Genomic DNA, 18,526 nt, shown 5'->3' on the forward strand with positions numbered 1-18,526 from the left:
CGGATTTGGCCTCATGCCTCTACTCCAAGGACGTGCTGAAGTGGTATGCGGACAATAAGGTCAATTTCGTGCCGAACATTTAGTTTTGTTCTACATTTGTGAACATATTTTTTCTTTATCTTTGTGGTATTTTCGCTTCCACTGGAATCAAACCTGCTACTCACTTTAGTTTTCTAAGAAAACATTAATGATTTTTGATTTAGACTTTGAATTCAATAACACCAGATCAAACTCAGATTTGACTTATGTGTCGCCGGACCACGCTGCCATCGTCGATCCATTTAACGTATATTTGATAAAAATTCTTTTTCTTAAAATACATAAGGAAATATTTAGGTATAGATTTAAAAATTTCTACAAATATTCTTCAAATTACTTCTCAAAGAATTTGATGTTTCTCCTGGAATTTATACACGAATTTCAACTAGAATCATTCCAGAGATTCGTCCAATAATTTCTCCATACTCATCTTGAACCCTCCTGATATTTATGTTTAAATCTTAAAACATATTCCTCAAATGATTCCGACAGGGTTCCCAGAAAATTCACTTTTTAATCCTCCTATTCATGTATAAAAACTTCTCGAGATTTTCTCCAGAGATTTTCTCCAGAGATGTTTCCAGGGATTCCACCAGAGTTTTTTTTTTTTTCAAAGTGATTTCAGTGATTTGAGTGCTTCGGAAGGCCCAAGCAAGACGCTTCGTTTTCGGGACGCCGTGAGTTTGGTTTTCGTTTCGCGTGTTTTGCTGGGCAGTGCTTCGGAAAGTCCAAGCAAGACAGTTCGTTTTCGGGGCACCGAGAAGTTTTGCTGTTCGCGCTGTGTGAGTGCGAAAAATATTCGTGTTCAATCGAGGATGGATTACCAACTGGTGAGCTCGTTTAATGCTTATGATAACACATTTTTTCATGAAAGCGTTAGTTTTATGTAATATTCAATCAAACTTTGTATGGTTCGTCACTACAAGTGTCGGCATTATGCTTGTTTTATACAATTCTAATATACATATAAAATTAAGATACTTTTTTGAATTATTCGACATTATGAATGTTGACGTATTTTTTAAAACTTCTACCAAAGACTTTTCTTCTTGAGACAAAAATGCACAGCAATACACTTATGTAATTTTCAAACAAACTATGTATTGTTCGTTACTACAAGTTTCTGTTTCGTATAATTTATAATATATGGATATATTTTTCTCTTTTCGCCATTAATAAAAACTTCTTTTGAATGGTTTGACATTATAGATGTTGACGTTTATTTTAAAACTTTTACCAAAAGCTTTTCGAGACAAAAATAAAAACTAGCTTTAAGTATAAGTCGTATTATTTCTCCTTATCCGTGGATCGCATCACCGACCAAAGGTGACTTCCAGATCTTTTCCTGTTCCACTAATAAACACCCTTCCACGATGATTGTGGAGATGCAGAGGTATTCTCGGTATCTAGAAGCAAAAATCATTAGATCTGCTAAAATTGCACCCCGAGAGTAAGCGGAAACTCCCATCCCTAATTCATTTGGATCGCAGTGCAATTATTACCAGTTCCGAACAATCACGGAGTAGCAACCATTGACATGTACAGTCAGTCTATGCTATGCTTTTTCAAAGTGATTTCAGTGATTCGTCCAAGAGTTACTAGGAACATTTGATCATTATTGAATTAACGGATTCCTGTCTTGAGTATTCCTCTTGGAAATTTATCTGAAAATTTTTATTCAGTTCCACCTAGAAATGGTTTAAATATCTATAAATTCAACTGTGCCTTTGATTAGGAAATTCACAAAGTAATTTCTCCAGAATATAAAGTGAATCTTGCTATGAAGTCTTCAAACCACTCAGTCAACTGTACCTTCAATACCCGGAGTTTCTACAGGTGATTCTATCCAGAAATTGATAAATTGTTCCAGAGATTGATAAATTTTTCATGAATTCTTCCAGCGATTATTTTTAAGAACAATCCAGTAATAATTTGTAGAATGCTTAAGAATTAGTTCTAAAAAAATCGTTTATGCATCTACGAGTATTTGCTCAAGAACCACTCTATGTACTTCTTAAATTTATTCAAGTATTATTTGTGAAAAGAAATCCTTCCTGATGTTATATAAAAAAATTCTTAACAAAGTTCTCTCTGTTTTTTTTTTACAATGAGTTATCCAAGTAATTTATCAAGTATTCGTATAAAACTGAACAATTTCCCTAGATCCCCCAGAGAATTTTCCTAAAATACCGCTGATAATCGCCACATGTATTCGTTCAGAAACTTTCTCTTGGAAAATCTCTCAAGGATAGTTCTGCTTCAGGATAAAGTTTTATAGCAATTTCTCCATGAATCCTCTTACTCATTGCATAATTCGTGGAAATTTTATTCTAAATCTCTTCTTCGAAATCAAAAAGAATTTGTTTCAAGGATTTTACCATGAATTTCTCATAATAAATCTCTTGAAATTCCAAAATTGCCTGCTACAAATGTTCTATGAATTCCTTTTGGTGTTTCTCCGAGTGTTCAAGAATTCAATCAAAGATTTTTCCGGAGTACATTTCTTAACCTTCCAGTCGTCGCGCGGTTAGCCACCGTCAGAACCACCCCGCTGCTGTTGTGAACGAAAAGCGAGCTTTTTTCACTAGTGATGTACAAAATACAACAGCGCGACGACTGAAGTGTTAAAAGGATTACTCCAATAGAAACGTAAAAATAAAAAATGAAAATAAAAGTAATACGAAAAAATAGGGAAAAAAATATGTAAGAACAGTGTTGTTAGACTCACACTCAAAATCTCAATCAATACACTCTCCCGTGAGAGCAAACTCATTAGAGATCTGCTTCGCAAATCTCACGCTTGAGATTTTGACGCAAAATCAACTCAATCAACTCAATCCGTAAAATATGATTCAGTCGCAAAACCCGGCTAAAACTCGTGAAACCCGAAGTCGTTGTTTACGTTTGAAAGGATTAACATAATTTTACCAGACTAACAAGAAATAATTGCCGTGTGTGAGTAAACTGTGAAAATACGAGACAATGAGTTAAAAAGGTGAGCCAACTCATCCATGATTTTTTGACTGCTGAGTTGCATGATTGACAACTCACGCATGAAAAATCTCAAGCGTGAGTTGTGAGAAATTGAATCCACTGCTTCGCTTATATAACCTGTGGCAGGCACTGCAGAATTCGTACTCAATTAATGTCAAAGCAAGCGAAGAAAAACATCGCCTGTATCGGTCCATGATCGGCAATAATTCGCAAGTTGTAACAAGCTTGATTAATAGCAACATTGAAGGAGAGTCCCGAAAAGAGAGAGCGATGATAAAAACCCCTTATATAACGCTTATTTACCATTGGGGGTAGGTGTTTTAATTTACTGGCATGATAAACAATCCCCGAACATCCTAAAGCATTAGTGCCTCCCAGGATTGGAGCTAGGTTTGATGGGTTTTATCATGTAGAGTAAAGTGGGGCAAAAGTTCGAGTGGGGTAAGAGTTTCTTTTTAAGATTCCTAGCTCAATTCAAAACAAATCTTATAAATGTCATTGTGGTTCGAATGCTATTCAAGTAAGAGACTTATCAAAATAAATATCATAAAAATCGATTGTGATTTGGAAAAGTTATGGCTATTTGATGTTTTTCAACGTGAATATTATAATTTTTGGTCAAACTTTCGTTGCATGGAACCAATTGAAGATAAAATCTTTTTCAATATTTTATGTAAGGGCGTTTCTATGCCTATCATGAGGTTGCTTTGAGGTGTATTAGTTTTTGCATAAATGCTTGAAAACAATTTTTGGACCATAGTGGGGCAAAAGTTCGAATCAGCGGGGCAAAAGTTCGACCCATGTATAAAATCACGGAAAAATTTGCAAATTGCCTAAAATCCACATATTATCTTCAAATTTAGTTAAATTTGTCTGATCGTGTGAAAATTGTCACCAAAATTTTACATTTCCACTTAGTTTCGCGAAAAACGGCTATTTTTGAGTATATTACAATTAACTCGGTTTTGGGCAATTTTTTGATGAAAATTTAATGTGTATTTTTCGTCAAACTTAAGTTTACGGCTGGTGTAAAGTATGCCTGTCATAAAAGAATCGATATTTGGTGTTTCAGCCAGCGAACTTTTGCCCCACACTAGATTCGAACTCTTGCCCCACCGGTGGGGCAAAAGTTCGAATAAGACAATCAATTTTGAAACTGTTATAACTAAAAACGGGTAAATATTTTGAAACAAGTTTGTTCAGCAAAATTATAGCCAACATGTTGAAGGTTCACTGTATGGTATTTGTTTTGTTTCAACTGCTATTGTTTTTCTGTAAACTTTGATTATACCACTAAGGTCGAACTTTTGCCCCACCTTACTCTACAGTTATCCTCCTGATACAATACTCCGACTCTCACCTTGGTATTGCTGGAATGCTGCGCGTTTCTTCTTCTTCTTCTTGAAATTACGTCCTTATTGGGACAGAGCCTGATACTCAGCTTAGTGTTCTTATGAGCACTTCCACAGTTATTTACTGAGAGCTTGATTTGCCAAATCTGCCTTTTTCCGCATTCGTATATCGTGTGGCAAGTACGATAATACTCCATGCCCAGGGAAGTCAAGAAAATTTCCATTACGAAAAGATCATGCACCGACTGGGAATCGAACCCTTACACCTTCAGCATGGTTTTGCTTTGTAGCCGCGGACTCTATCCATTCGGCTAAGGAAGGCCCGTTCTGTACTACGGCTTTATTGGTCCCCTTACTAACGTTGCATTGTTTTAAAATTGACGATCTGATTTATTAAACTAAACCGAAATACAAAGTTGCAAGAATAATAGCCCACGCAAGCCCACGTGCCATCGTGTCGTCCACAAATTTTCCCCGTAAATATGTTGATGTCCCGCCACCGTTACTCCGTGGTGTATGCCTAAATATGGCAAAACCATCCTACCAGATGGATCAGTCAGTCGTCAGTCGGAAAACAGCGGAAGATCATCTCTCCCCCTTGACAAAACGACGACTCGTCCAAAAAGACATTTAACGAAGAAAAAAAACATCCCAGCCGGAAAACACGCATTTGTGCATCCATATGGATGACGATGGGGTCGTATATTGAAGTTTTGTGCACTTTTTCGGCTACCGTTTACCTACTTGCACCCTCGGCTTTTCCCCCGCGGTCGTTGTCTTATTTTTACCTTCCCTTGTCACTTCGTATGCCACGTACGGTTTTCCGCAGGCAACAACGACACAAATTCCATTTCGGAGCGGAATGCGTTTTTGAAAAACTTCTTAACATTAGGCGGGTACATGTCGTTGTTTTTTTTTTAATTCTTTATTAGTATCATTCCAAACATTACATTAATTTCTTATATCTAGGTGTTCTGTGATAGAAAACACTATCATCCTTATTTGGTAAAACTAAATTAAGCGTTTATTAACATTTTCTTAACAACATAATACATATTATTTGCCGTAGCAGTTCAGAAATTATTTAAGGTGAGTTGGTTTTACCTGCTAATAAGAGAAAAAAAAACTTAACCTAACTTAGCCTAAATATATAACGCATTAATCGTGGCAACAGAAGATTTTTGTCTAAAATTATTAAAAAAATTACGACATTCGTTCCAATGTTTTAACATTGGTAATTCTATGTAATTAATTAGTATATACCAGGAAGAGAGCTTCAAAATCATTTTCAAAATTTTATCTTGAATCCTCTGCAGAGTTTTCTTCCTGATATTACAACAACTAGTCCATATTGGTACAGCATACAGCATGGCTGGACTGAAAAATTGTTTGAAGATCAAAAACTCAGTCCTTTCTTCCATTTTTGCCCCGTTTAGTGACAGTTTTAAAACCTATTTTTCGGAAGGAAGGTTGTGAATATCCACATCGGAAAAAAAATCCCTGAAAACCCCTCGAACCAGTCTAAAGGCGCATCACCCAGCACGCATCCGCATCCGACGTGGCGCAAAAACCTCGTGGGGGAGTTGAAAGAATTTTCCGTTTTCTGCAGCATCTTGGCGTTTACTGCTCCAGACACGAGAGTTCCCACTTTAGAATTCGAGGGGGACCATCGTTCTTGTGCATCACGATTTTCCCCCTGCCCCATCTCGCCACGTCACCACCACCCCTGGAATGCAGTTTCCCGGGCGCGAAGGAAGAAGGGGAAAAACGCATCACCCAACAGGGAGCTCTGTTACCTACCGTATGCAGCCTGAGGCTGGAAATTGCATTTTCAACTTTTACTGCCAGCCAGTCACCTCAGCATGTTACGATAGGGTGGTTCAAAGAACGAAAAATGTTTGAAAACCTCATCTCCCATATCTTTTTTACAATCTTTATGATGAAAATAGGATTCTGTTAAGTTTTCCATGAGGAGTTAAGAGTGACCATAAGAAGTTAATCGTTTATATGAAAATTTATATGGAATAATAATAACCATCATACCCAACATGCAATGGGACCTTTCTTAGTCGAGTGGTTAGAATCCGCGGCTACAAAGCAAAGCCATGCTGAAGGTGTCTAGGTTCGAATCCCGGTCGGTCCAGGATCTTTTCGTAATGGAAATTTCCTTGACTTCCCTGGGCATAGAGTATCGTCCGTATCTGTCACACGATATACGAATGCGAAAATTGCAACTTTTTCAAAGAAAGCTCTCACTTAAACTGTGGAAGCGCAGTGTCGTGTACTCTAGTGGAATTAAATGGTATAGTATAAAATTCGGTTTTTTCATCTACTTTTAAGAGATGTGACTTTGAATCCGATTTTGAAATCAGAACCACCCTAATGCTACTCGGCTTTTAGTGCGCCCGGTGATCAATTGTGTTGTGTTGTGTTGTGTTGCGCACTCGGGGCACGCGTGATGATCCCACTGTTGGAAAATTGCTGCTACATACTCATTTTGGACAGGGGGATTTGCTTCGAAGCGGGAAGGTGCCGAGAGTGCGTGGAAAATGCGTTTCGATGTTTTTGTTTTCACGGAAAACCACGGAAACGGTGTCGTTGAATTATGGTGATAATTTGACGGAATGTTTTCAATTATCGATTCGTGGGTGCGCTTTCGGGTACCTATTTGAGTTTTGTTTTCTACTAGGGGAGTGAATGCAAAATTCTTGGCTTCCTTAATGGTAAGTAGTGCGGTTGAAATGGGTGTCTTCGGGATGTTTTTCGGGTTCCCCTTAAGTTGGAAATGTGGCTTATTTGTCAACGTGAGTTATTGAAGGGACAGAAATAGAAACATAGTTTGTCGCCTTTGTCTGATGTGGTCCATATTGTAGACAATGTGACAGACCATACAAATCATGGTTATTCAAAAAATGTACTAAACTTTAGTTCAATATTGGCAAAGTTTAGCAGTTCATATTTTGGAATCAATAAATGACGTAGATCGTATGGCGTTAATCATAATTCCAGTTTTCGGTTGCATATCCACTCACATGTAACAATTCTGGGGCCTTCCTTAGCCGAGTTGTTAGAGTTCGCGGCTACAAAGCAAAGTCATACTGAAGGTGTCTGGGTTCGATTCCCGGTCGGTCCAGGATCTTTTCGTAATGGAAATTTCCTTGACTTCCCTGGGCATGAAGTATCATCGTACCTGCCACACGATATACGAATGCAAAATGGCAACTTCGGCAAAGAAAGCTCTCAGTTAATAATTGTGGAAGTGCTCATAAGAACACTAAGCTGAGAAGTATCTATTCGCATTAAAAATCGCGTTTGTTAAAATATGGACTATTTTAAGAACCAATTTTGGCCACACGTTTAACTTTGTTTTCCAAATTCATCAATCACATTGATTTCTTATGAGAGTGGCCAAATAAGGTGTAAGGTGTCTTTCCTCCAGGGAATTTTCTAGACAATCTTCCAAGATAATCTCTGCCGTTAACCAGCGATTCCACTAGGACTTTTTCCAGTAATTCCTCCAGGAAGAACTATTGTTCGCCATGAGATATTTTAGACCGGTTCTGATAGGACTCCAGGAATACCTTCAGTAATTCCTCCAAGAACTTAACAAGGGGTTCCTCCCATGATTCCTGCAGTAAAATTCCTACAGGAATTCCTTAGGAGATTCCGCAAAGAGTTCCTGCAGGAATGTATTCATCGATTCCTCCAATAAAATATTCACTGGATTTTTTTTCAGGGTAGTTCTCCAAGGATTCCTCCAGGATCTACTTCAGGAATGCTATCAGGATTATACCGGAATTTCTCCGAAGATATCTCCGAGGAGTTTCAAAGCGAGATATTCGTCTAGAAAATCTTGCAGAGATTTCTGCAAAGATTCCTCCTGGAAAATCTCTACAAGGATTCTTGCAAAGGTATCTTCTAGGTTTTCACCAGCAATTCCTCCTGGAGTTACACTAGGTTAATCTCCTCAAGGATTATTCAAGATATTTCTCTAGTGATTTCTGCAGAATTTCCTCCAAAGATTCCTCTACAAGTACATGTAAGGATATCTCCAAATAGTCCTTTCTAGATTCGTCCAGGAATTATTCCGGAGATTTCTTTCGGGAAGCCTACACGGATCGCTTCAGGGATTCAACCTGGAATTTGTCCTGAGATTCCATCAGGAATTTCTCCAGGTCTTTTACAACTTACGAACTCCTCAATGCATTCCACAAGATTTTCTCCCAGAATTGCACCAGGAGAATCGCTACGTGACTTACCTTTGTCCAGAAAAACCTTAAGGGATTCCCCAGGAATTTCTCCAGGGATTCGTTCTGGGCCTCCTTGAATTTCTCCGGGGAATTTTCCAAGAGTTTCTCCTAAAGAAGAATTTCTCCAGGGATTAAATTAGGAAAATCTCCACAAAAATAATAAAAACTACATTAATTGTTTTAGAATAAACACTTCATGAATTCCTCCATAGATTTTTTTTTTTTCAAAAATTTCTCCATGGATTATTCCAGAGATTTCTAAAGAAAATCCGGGGTTTCTCTAGGGATTCTACCAGCAAATCTCTATAGTGATTCTTCTGGGATACTTCGAAGGATTCCTCCAGGAATTCCTCGAGACATCGTCTCTAGGAGTCCTTCAGTAATTAGCTTAGATAATCTTTCAGAGAATTCTACAAGAGTTTCTCAAGAGACCCCTCCAGGCATTTAACTATGAAAATCTGGCATTCCTGCAGAGACCTTTCCAGTTTTTTCTTCAGGAATTTCTGCAGGAATTGCTCCAGAAATATCTTTACATAATTTCCTCTTGAAATTGTTCCATGGATGAAATGGTAGAGAATCGACTACGTTTTTTGTCTAAGCGTTTTGTGTTTGGAATACGCTTTTTACCTACACGTTCTTTATTTAAAAAATAGTCGTTAAAAAATAATGACTGCATAGCCGAAAAGAATATTTGTACCACAGTGTACCACCTATTCCAGGGAATTCTTCAGGAAATCCTCCAGAGATTTCCACGGAAATCCCTCCATAGGATCCTTCTAGAATTGCTCCAGGCATTCTTCCAGGAATTCAACCGGAAATTTCCTTAGGCCGCCATCGGTACCCATCGTTAGAATTCCAATTTTATATTACTGATCGCTAGTTTTTAGATGAAAAAGGTAAAAACTCATTGTACTACTTAAAACCAAGATGGCGTCAAAATCCAAGATGGCTGCCAGATTTTTTCACTCAAAATAATACTTCTATTCTTCATCTGACTCGAATAATACACCAACGATTGAAAACTTGCTTCTTTGTTGTACAAAAAACGATGTTTGCATTGATTGCACTCGCCATATACGTCAAAATCGTAGAACATGATTTCGAAAATCGCATATATAACAATACGTCTGTAACTTATTCGAATTTCCTGTGATACGGTTAGAATGAATGTGGTCTACTACACTCGATAAAACATGAATTTCAACACATATTTTTGAGTACTTCATGAGTTATTAAGATCGAACAGTATACTCATTATTATTTTAAGACCATATTTTGTTAGTGTTATAATTTATAAAAATGAAGATTAAGCTTCAGCAAACTTGTGCTTATCGACGAATTTGAAAAATTTGTGAATTCTTAGTCCAATATTGTATGCTTTATATTTATTGCAAAAAAAAAACCTTCCAGTACCGGTATTTTACTGGTACTACCAGTACCGAGTGTTACAGTACCGTAGAACCGGTACTCGTGAAAAGGGGTCGGTACTAAGAACCCTATTGAACATTAATTTAGCGGTAAAAAATGGAACTGCCGGTAGAGGGGTTAATGATCTCGGATTGAAAATCCATATGAGACAATTATGCTTTTATGAGTAGCATTGTACTGGTGAATAACATAAAATATTCACTGTTGAAACAGAGGAGGCTTATGTCCATCACTTACATCATGTGTCATTCAGTCATAACAAGATTTACGTCCATAGTATTTTATTTTTTTTAGTATCATTCCAAACATTACATTCATTATTTCTTATATCTAGGTGTTCTGTGTTATTAGACAACACTATCATCCTAATTTGGTAACACATATCTAAGATTTTATTAACATTTTGTTAACAACATATTACATTTCATTTGCCGTAGTAGTTCAGTTTTTTTACAGGTGAGTTGATTTCACCTGCTTATAAGAGAAAAAAAAACGCTTTGAATATACTTAACCTAACTTAACCTAAACATATAACGCATTAATCGTGGCAATAGAAGATTGTTACGACTTTTGCCTGAAATTATTGATTATTTTATTTGACATTTGTTCCAATGTTTCAACATTAGATATTCTATGTAATTCATTGGTACTATACCAGGGATGAAGCTTCAGAATCATTTTCAAAATTTTATTTTGAATTCTCTGCAGAGCTTTCTTCCTGGTATTACAACAGCTAGTCTATATTGGTACAGCATACAACATGGGTGGCCTGAAAATTTGTTTGAATATCAAAAGCTTGTTCTTAAGACAAAGTTTTGATTTTCTATCAATAAGTGGATACAGACATTTTACATATTTATTACATTTGGCTTGAATGCCCTCAATGTGATTTTTAAAGTTAAATTTTTATCTAGCATGAGCCCTAGATACTTAACTTCATCTGACCAATTTATTGGAACCCCTCTCATCGTGACAACATGTCTACTTGAAGGTTTCAAATAAAGAGCTTTTGGTTTATGTGGGAATATTATTAGTTGAGTTTTGGAAGCATTAGGAGAAATCTTCCATTTTTGCAAGTATGAAGAAAAAATATCCAAACTTTTTTGCAATCGACTACAGATGACACGCAAGCTTCGTCAGTTGGCGAAGAGGCCTGTGTCATCCGCAAACAAGAATTTTTGCCATCCCTGAGGTAGCTCAGGTAAGTCAGATGTGAAAATATTGTATAATATTGGTCCCAAAATGCTGCCTTGAGGAACACCAGCTCTTACAGGAAGTCTTTCAGATCTGGAGTTCTGATAATTAACCTGAAGTGTACGATTTGACAGATAACTTTGAATTATTCTAACAATCAGGGTGGCCACCAAATATCCATTTTAAAATTCCCCCTTTTTTCCCGGTTTTCCCGGTATAATTTTCAAAATTTTCCCGGTTTTTCATTGAGGGGCCCAAACGCAAAATGGGGACAATTTGGTCGGTTTTTAAATCAAATATACTAAAAATTCTTGTTCAAGCTTTTCGACGGAATTTCCAGGTAATTTGTCGAAACGGAAAAATAATATTATTTTATAGAAGATTGGCTTGTTTTTTTTTTGGTTCTTGTACAATTAGTATGAAATGAAAAAAAAAAAATGAAAAAAACTTCAAAGCCGATTATTTCAAAACTAGGTTTCTGCCACATACACTTCTTTGCTTCTATTCCCGTTACCCATTTTCTCAACTTTCTCGGAGGATTTTCAAATATCTTATTCCACATAAACACGTTGAAGCCCTTGAGAAAAAAATTGACCTGCTCTCAAGCTAACTCGCGACATACTAACACCATTCCATTTTAATTTATATAGATATGCCCAATTTTTACATCTTACAAGAAAATTAGTGTAGCAAAACAGACTATTTGTACAAGAAATAAAATCATTAATGTTTAAATATTATTTGTTCAAGATTTCAGATGCCTAATGGCAATACTATCAACCATATCAACTTTCTACAACTTATTTTTGGTGGTTTGTAGATTAGGAGCTTGAAGATATTCGTTCAGAATGATTTTCCCGGTGACCATCTCAAATTCCCGGTTTTCCCCGTCTTTTTCCCGGTTGATTCAAATTCCCGTCTTTTTCCCACTTTTTCCGTTTTTCCCGGTTCGGTGGCCACCCTGAACAATGTATGTTGGAAAATCAAAGTTTTTTAATTTTACAATCAAACCTTCATGCCAAACACTGTCGAATGCTTTTTCTATGTCTAGAAGAGCAAGACCAGTAGAATAGCCTTCAGATTTGTTGGAACGGATCAAATTTGTTACACGTAAAAGTTGATGAGTGGTCGAATGTCCATGGCGGAATCCGAACTGTTCATTGGCAAAAATTGAATTTTCGTTGATGTGGGCCATCATTCTGTTCAAAATAACCTTTTTAAAAAGTTTACTGATGGAGAAAAGCAAACTGATTGGACGATAGCTAGAAGCTTTTGCAGGATTTTTGTCTGGTTTTAAAATTGGAACAACCTTAGCATTTTTCCATTTGTCAGGAAAATGTGCTAATTGGAAACATTTGTTAAATATATCAACTAAAAATGATAAGCTACTTTCTGGAAGTTTCTTGATGAGGATGTAGAAATTTCCATCATCGCCAGGAGCTTTCATGTTTTTGAATTTTTTAATAATAGTTCTCACTTCTTCCAAATCAATCTCCCAGGCATTTTCGAAAACGTTCTCTTGATTGAGAATATTTTCGAACTCCTGAGTAACTTCATTTTCAATTGGACTAGTAAGTCCTAAATTAAAATTGTGCGCACTTTCTAACTGCATAGCAAGTTTTTGAGCTTTTTCGCAATTAATAATTTGTTTTCCTCTTTCAATGCCGGTATTGGCTTCTGAGGTTTTTTCAAGATTTTAGATAATTTCCAAAAGGGCTTAGAGCCAGGGTCCAATTGAGAAATTTTATTTTCAAAATTTGTGTTTCTTAATTGAGCAAAACGTTTCTTGATTTTTTTGTGCAAATTCTGCCATATAATTTTCATAGCAGGATCGCGAGTGCGTTGAAATTGCCTTCTCCTCACGTTTTTAAGACGGATCAAGAGTTTAAGATCATCGTCTATAATCACGGATTCAAATTTTACTTCACATTTTGGAATTGCAATGCTCCTGGCTTCAACAATGGAATTTGTTAAAGTTTCAAGAGCATTGTCAATATCAAGTTTAGTTTATAAGGAAATGATAACATCAAGATTAGAGTCAACATACGTTTCATAAATATTCCAGTCGGCTCGTAAATAATTAAAAGTGGAGCTGATAAGATTGAGAATCGCTTCATGGGATATTTGAAATGTAACAGGGACATGATCAGAATCAAAATCAGCATGAGTAACTAATTGGCTACAAAGATGACTAGAGTCGGTTAAGACCAAGTCCATCGTAGATGGATTTCTAGAAGAGGAAAAACATGTAGGGCTATCAGGGTATTGAATTGAGAAATATCCTGAAGAGCACTCATCAAATAAAATTCTGCCGTTGGAATTACTTTGAGAATTATTCCATGACCGATGTTTGGCATTAAAGTCACCAATGACAAAATTTTTGACTTATTGCGAGTCAATTTTCGCAAGTCAGTTTGGAACAAATTAACTTGCTGTCCAGAGCATTGAAAAGGCAAATAGGTAGCTATGAAAGTATATTTACCAAACTGTGTTTCAACAGAAACACCTAAAGTTTCAAAAACTTTAGTTTCAAATGATGAAAACAGTTGATGTTTTATACGCCTATGAATGATGATTGCAACTCCCCCACATGCCCCATCAAGTCGATCATTTCGATAAACAAAAAAGTTAGGATCTCTTTTGAGTTTAGATCCAGGTTTTAAATACGTTTCGGTTATAACTGCTATATGCACGTTATTAACCGTAAGAAAATTAAACAGCTCGTCCTCTTTACCATTCAGAGAACGAGCATTCCAATTTAAAATATTTAAATTATTATTTGGATTCATTGAAAAAACGTAATCCAATAACAATTTGATTTGTAAATTTTACACCTACTTGGACTGCTTCATAGTGGTGGCTTTGAACATTGCATCAACCATTAGATTCAATTGTTCAGTTGGAAAATTAAAATCTGAGCAAGACAAATCACTTGAAAAGGGTACATCTGATGATTGCCCATTAGGGCATTAGGGCGTGAAGGGCAATTCCAAAAATTTGAATTATGATTAGTCCCGCAATTAGAGCATATGAACTTGGTGGTATCTTCTTTCACTGGACAGACGTCCTTAGCGTGGAAAGAACCTCCGCAAATCATGCATTTAGCATCCATGCGACAATTTTTGTACCATGACCCCACTTTTGGCACCGACGGCACTGAGTGGGGTTCTGGTAATTTCCTCCAGGTTTCTGGAAATGTTCCCATGTCACACGGACATCGGACATAAGTTTTGCTTTTTCTAAAGCTTTAATATTATTTAGTTCTTTTTTGTTAAAGTGAACTAAATAATATTCTTAAGAAAGCCCTTTCCGAACAATGCCAGATTGGGTTCTCTTTTTCATAATGATTACTTGGACTGGAGAAAATCCAAGTAAATCATTTATTCCATATTTGATCTCTTCAGGTGACTTATAGTCACTTGAGAGACCTTCCAAGACAACTTTGAACAAACGTTCAATTTTGTCGTCATAAGTAAAAACATTGTGCTTCTTCTCTTCAAGATGTCTGAGAAGAAGTTCGCGATCTTTAAGAGCTTCCGGCAAAACGCGACAGTCTCCTTTCTTTGCGATTTGGAAGGAAACCTTGATTCCCCTAATGGAGTTCAAGATCTCCTGCCTAAATCCCCCAAATTCGGATCAACTGACCACGATAGGCGGCACTCTTTGCTTCCTCACTTGAATCAAAGAGCCTGGGCTAGAGGCAGATTCGATTTGGTGTTCGGAAAATTTGTCTTGAGCATCGAACTGATTGCTCATTTTGATACAATTATCAACATTATTCATTTCACCCTTGGAAGAAAGTTTGCATTTCGGGGAAACGTCCTTTCTTCCATTCTGCCACGTTTAGTGACAGTTTTAAGTCCCACTTTTTTGGAAGGAAGTTTTGAATTTAGAGATTCAATAGTAGAAAAAATAGTACTGAAAAGTACTGTTTCTGTTTTAGTAGCACTGAAATGTACCGTTTTGAATTTTAGCACTGAAAAGTACTGTTTTATTGCTTTAGGTAGTTTTTAAGAAAACTTCCAAGAGCAGAGAGAATTCGTGTACGCACAGCACGAAGGTACGAAGCGCACTGTATATAGTTATTTTCATTATTTTTAAGAGTGTAGGTTGAGTTAGTTTAAGTTAACTGAAAAGTTTTTTTTTTATCTATAAACAATATAGTTAAATTCAACGGTAAAATTTCTGAACTGCTACCGCAATTGTTGGTAATAATATGTTGATAATAGCTTAATTTCTTCTTCTTCATGGCATTAACATCCCCACTGGGACAGAGCCGGCTTCTCAGCTTAGTGTTCAATGAGCAGTTCCACAGTTATTAACTGAGAGCTTTTTTTTTGTCAAAGTTGCTATTTTGCATTCGTATATCGTGTGGCTCTCTATGCCCAGGAAAGTCAAGGAAATTTCCATTTCGAAAAGATCCTGGACCGACCGGGATTCGAATCCAGACACCTTCAGCATGGCTTTGCTTTGAAGCTGCGGAATCTAACCACTCGGCTAAGGAAGGCCCCTAACCTAACCTTATTTTATTTTTATGAAAAAGGATGATAATATTGACTAACACAAAACAATAATAAATTGTTACGATTTTTTTGTTATGTTTTTTTTTCAATCGAAAGGTTTATTAAAGGTTAAATTCTTAAATAATCAAATATTGTGAATTCGTATGACAATATGTAATTAGTATTGATATATAATGTTCATTAAACAAAATAATTAGTAATTAACAATTTAATTAAATTTTGAATCAGTCACTTGAATGGAAAACTTCACAATATTTCGTATTCAATCAATTTTAAGTGTTGTCTCCACGCGTCTTCTTCTAATGGCGCTTCAGAGCCGCAAGTCTACACAACTGTTGGCACTTTTGTACGCTCATCCGAAGAGTAATGACCACCTAGTTGTAAACACGTGTACGATAATTAGTTAACAAACCCCCAAAACAAGCTCCACCATCTTTTCCCCAAAATCAATTCGGAAAGATAGGAATCCACCACAAGCAACAACCACATGGTCCGGCCCCTTCTTCGGTTTCACCATATCATCAATCCACATGGCCGCCAACCACGAAGACGACGACGACGTCCACCATGCCAGTAAGTCAGGAAGGCAACGCAACGGGCAGCAAGAAGAATGTTCGATTCCTCTCAGCGGCCGGCGCGTTTTTCGCACCGAGAAAGCAAAATGGCCGCCAGCGCGTGATATCACACATAGTAATGGCTTAGCTCCTTCCCCGCCCACCTTCCCCGCGGCACCCCACCGCTTGCCACGGCGATCTAGTAGAAGAGATCTCGCGAGCGCAAACTGCGCATCTAATACGCTAGGCTCCCGGATCGCGGTGCGGTGAAATGGGAGATCGCCAGGCGTCGCGACGCCACAAAAGGCACGTTTTTTTTGCGCGATTCGCTTCTGCCAATTTCTTCGCAATCCATCAATCGACGATTCGCGATGGTGAGTGCCCCGATCTTCGGCGTTCGGAACTCAACTCTGCACACACACGATAGCGATTCGCAAAAAAAAAAAGGAGAAAAAATAACACTGGGGTGTGAGGGTGATAATATTGGGCGAGAGCTAGCGATCAGTATCAGTGCGCTTGTGTTTGATAAGGTCGTCGTCGTCATCGTCGCAATATGCGAAGCGGGGTCGGGGCACTATGGGCGATCAGGTCGTCAAAAATCGAAAAAAAAAGGTTTGTGCTGATAGATTTTTCTTGTTCATCATTCCATAGTAAACACTTATATTGTGATATTTCCCACATAAACCAAAAGTTCTATATTTGAAACCTTGAAGTAGACATGTAGCTTATTATTAACACTTTATGGATTCTTCGGTGTTGAGGAAAAGAAAAGTCCGAAGTAAAATAAACACAGTAAAATGTTACTGGAGTCGGAAATCAAAACTTGCAGTGTATGCAGTGCTCTTCAATTATTATATAAAACAAATACTAGAATTTTATTTGTATTTTGTTCCAAGCAATGGAAGTCCGATCAAAAACTACAATTATTACGTCTAAAATCAACAAATGGCCATAACTTCCCCATATATCAATCATTTTCTATAAAATTTGGAGTAAAAGTCTCATACTAAAATAGCATTTGAAACACCATGACATTTGTTTTGAATTGAGTTAGAAATCTGAAAAAGTAACCTTTATTCCACTTGAATTTTTGCCACTTTTAACTCTAACAAAACTCTCTTATATCACTTTTATAGCCCCCATTGAAAGCTTGCCTAGAATTTTTTGTGTAAAAAAACAAAAACATTTTTGGCTACCATACTATATTCGTAGTGCCCATAGTGTGGGTTAGCATCATTCACGAAAGGATCGCGTCTCCGCGTTTGCGACCGATATTGAATTGGACGAGGTTAGGTTTGAACCACATTGGGTTGTCTCGTCGCGTCGTCTTAGCTTCTACTGGTGTTGAGTCGCCCCCCGATGTGCAAATTTCATTTTAGGGAGGGCGAGATTATAGTAGATGGGGGTGTACGTGTATATGTGTGGGGGGTGGTGAAGGCATATCAGGAAGAAGACAGCGACGACGCCGGCAAACGACCGAGACGACAAGCAAATTAATGTATTGTACAAGGTTAGAGCTTATTACGCAGCTCCAAATATTCTTTTTTTTTTCGCGAACATTCATAACGAAGCGCTAGTGCGAAATTATTCAAGGCTGAAGGCGAATGATTTGCAAATTAAACAGATGGCCGAGTCATGGTTGGTGGCGCGTGTGCGTAATCGGCGCCATTTTGAAAAGTTAACTGACTTCCGCAAGTTGGAATCGTATGGATTTTTGCGCTTTGAAATAAAATTTTGAATTATGGAGCCTAGCAAATTTATGATTCTAAACTAAACCAAAGTTAATCCAGTTTATTGAATCAAAGTAACAATTTGGAGCAGATAATGTGTTTTAAAACTTACACTTCTTTTCAATGCATTCACCATTTTTACAGTTTGCAGAATACATTCAGAGATTCTTCCCTTCCCAATAAGTAATTCATAGAGAATATCTCCCAAATAATACTTCAGCAATTTATCCAGGGAATTGTCATAACAATTTTTTCAAAGTAATTAATAGCGTTTCTAAAAAAAAACACGTTGCAAATTGCAAAAGGTGCAAATCAAATTATAATCTCTGATTAAATTCTTTGATAAATACTTCATGAACTTCTACAAGGATCTCTGGAGGAGCTTTTGGACCCTTCAGAGAGGCTTTGAAAAATTCTCTCGTAATTTGCTGTTATAATTACTGGAAAAGGTACCAAAACGTT

The 18,526-nt window shown here is 37.0% G+C and overlaps 1 protein-coding gene across 2 annotated transcripts in view; it reads right to left on the reverse strand.

Moving 5' to 3' along the window:
- LOC5569422 (serine/threonine-protein phosphatase 4 regulatory subunit 1) overlaps window positions 1-18,526 on the reverse strand; it is a 674,626-nt gene that overhangs the window by 338,346 nt on the left and 317,754 nt on the right. The gene's annotated exons all lie outside the window — the stretch shown is intronic.

Source organism: Aedes aegypti, chromosome 2 (assembly GCF_002204515.2).
Source record: "Aedes aegypti strain LVP_AGWG chromosome 2, AaegL5.0 Primary Assembly, whole genome shotgun sequence".
Classification (NCBI taxonomy): Eukaryota; Metazoa; Arthropoda; class Insecta; order Diptera; family Culicidae; genus Aedes; species Aedes aegypti.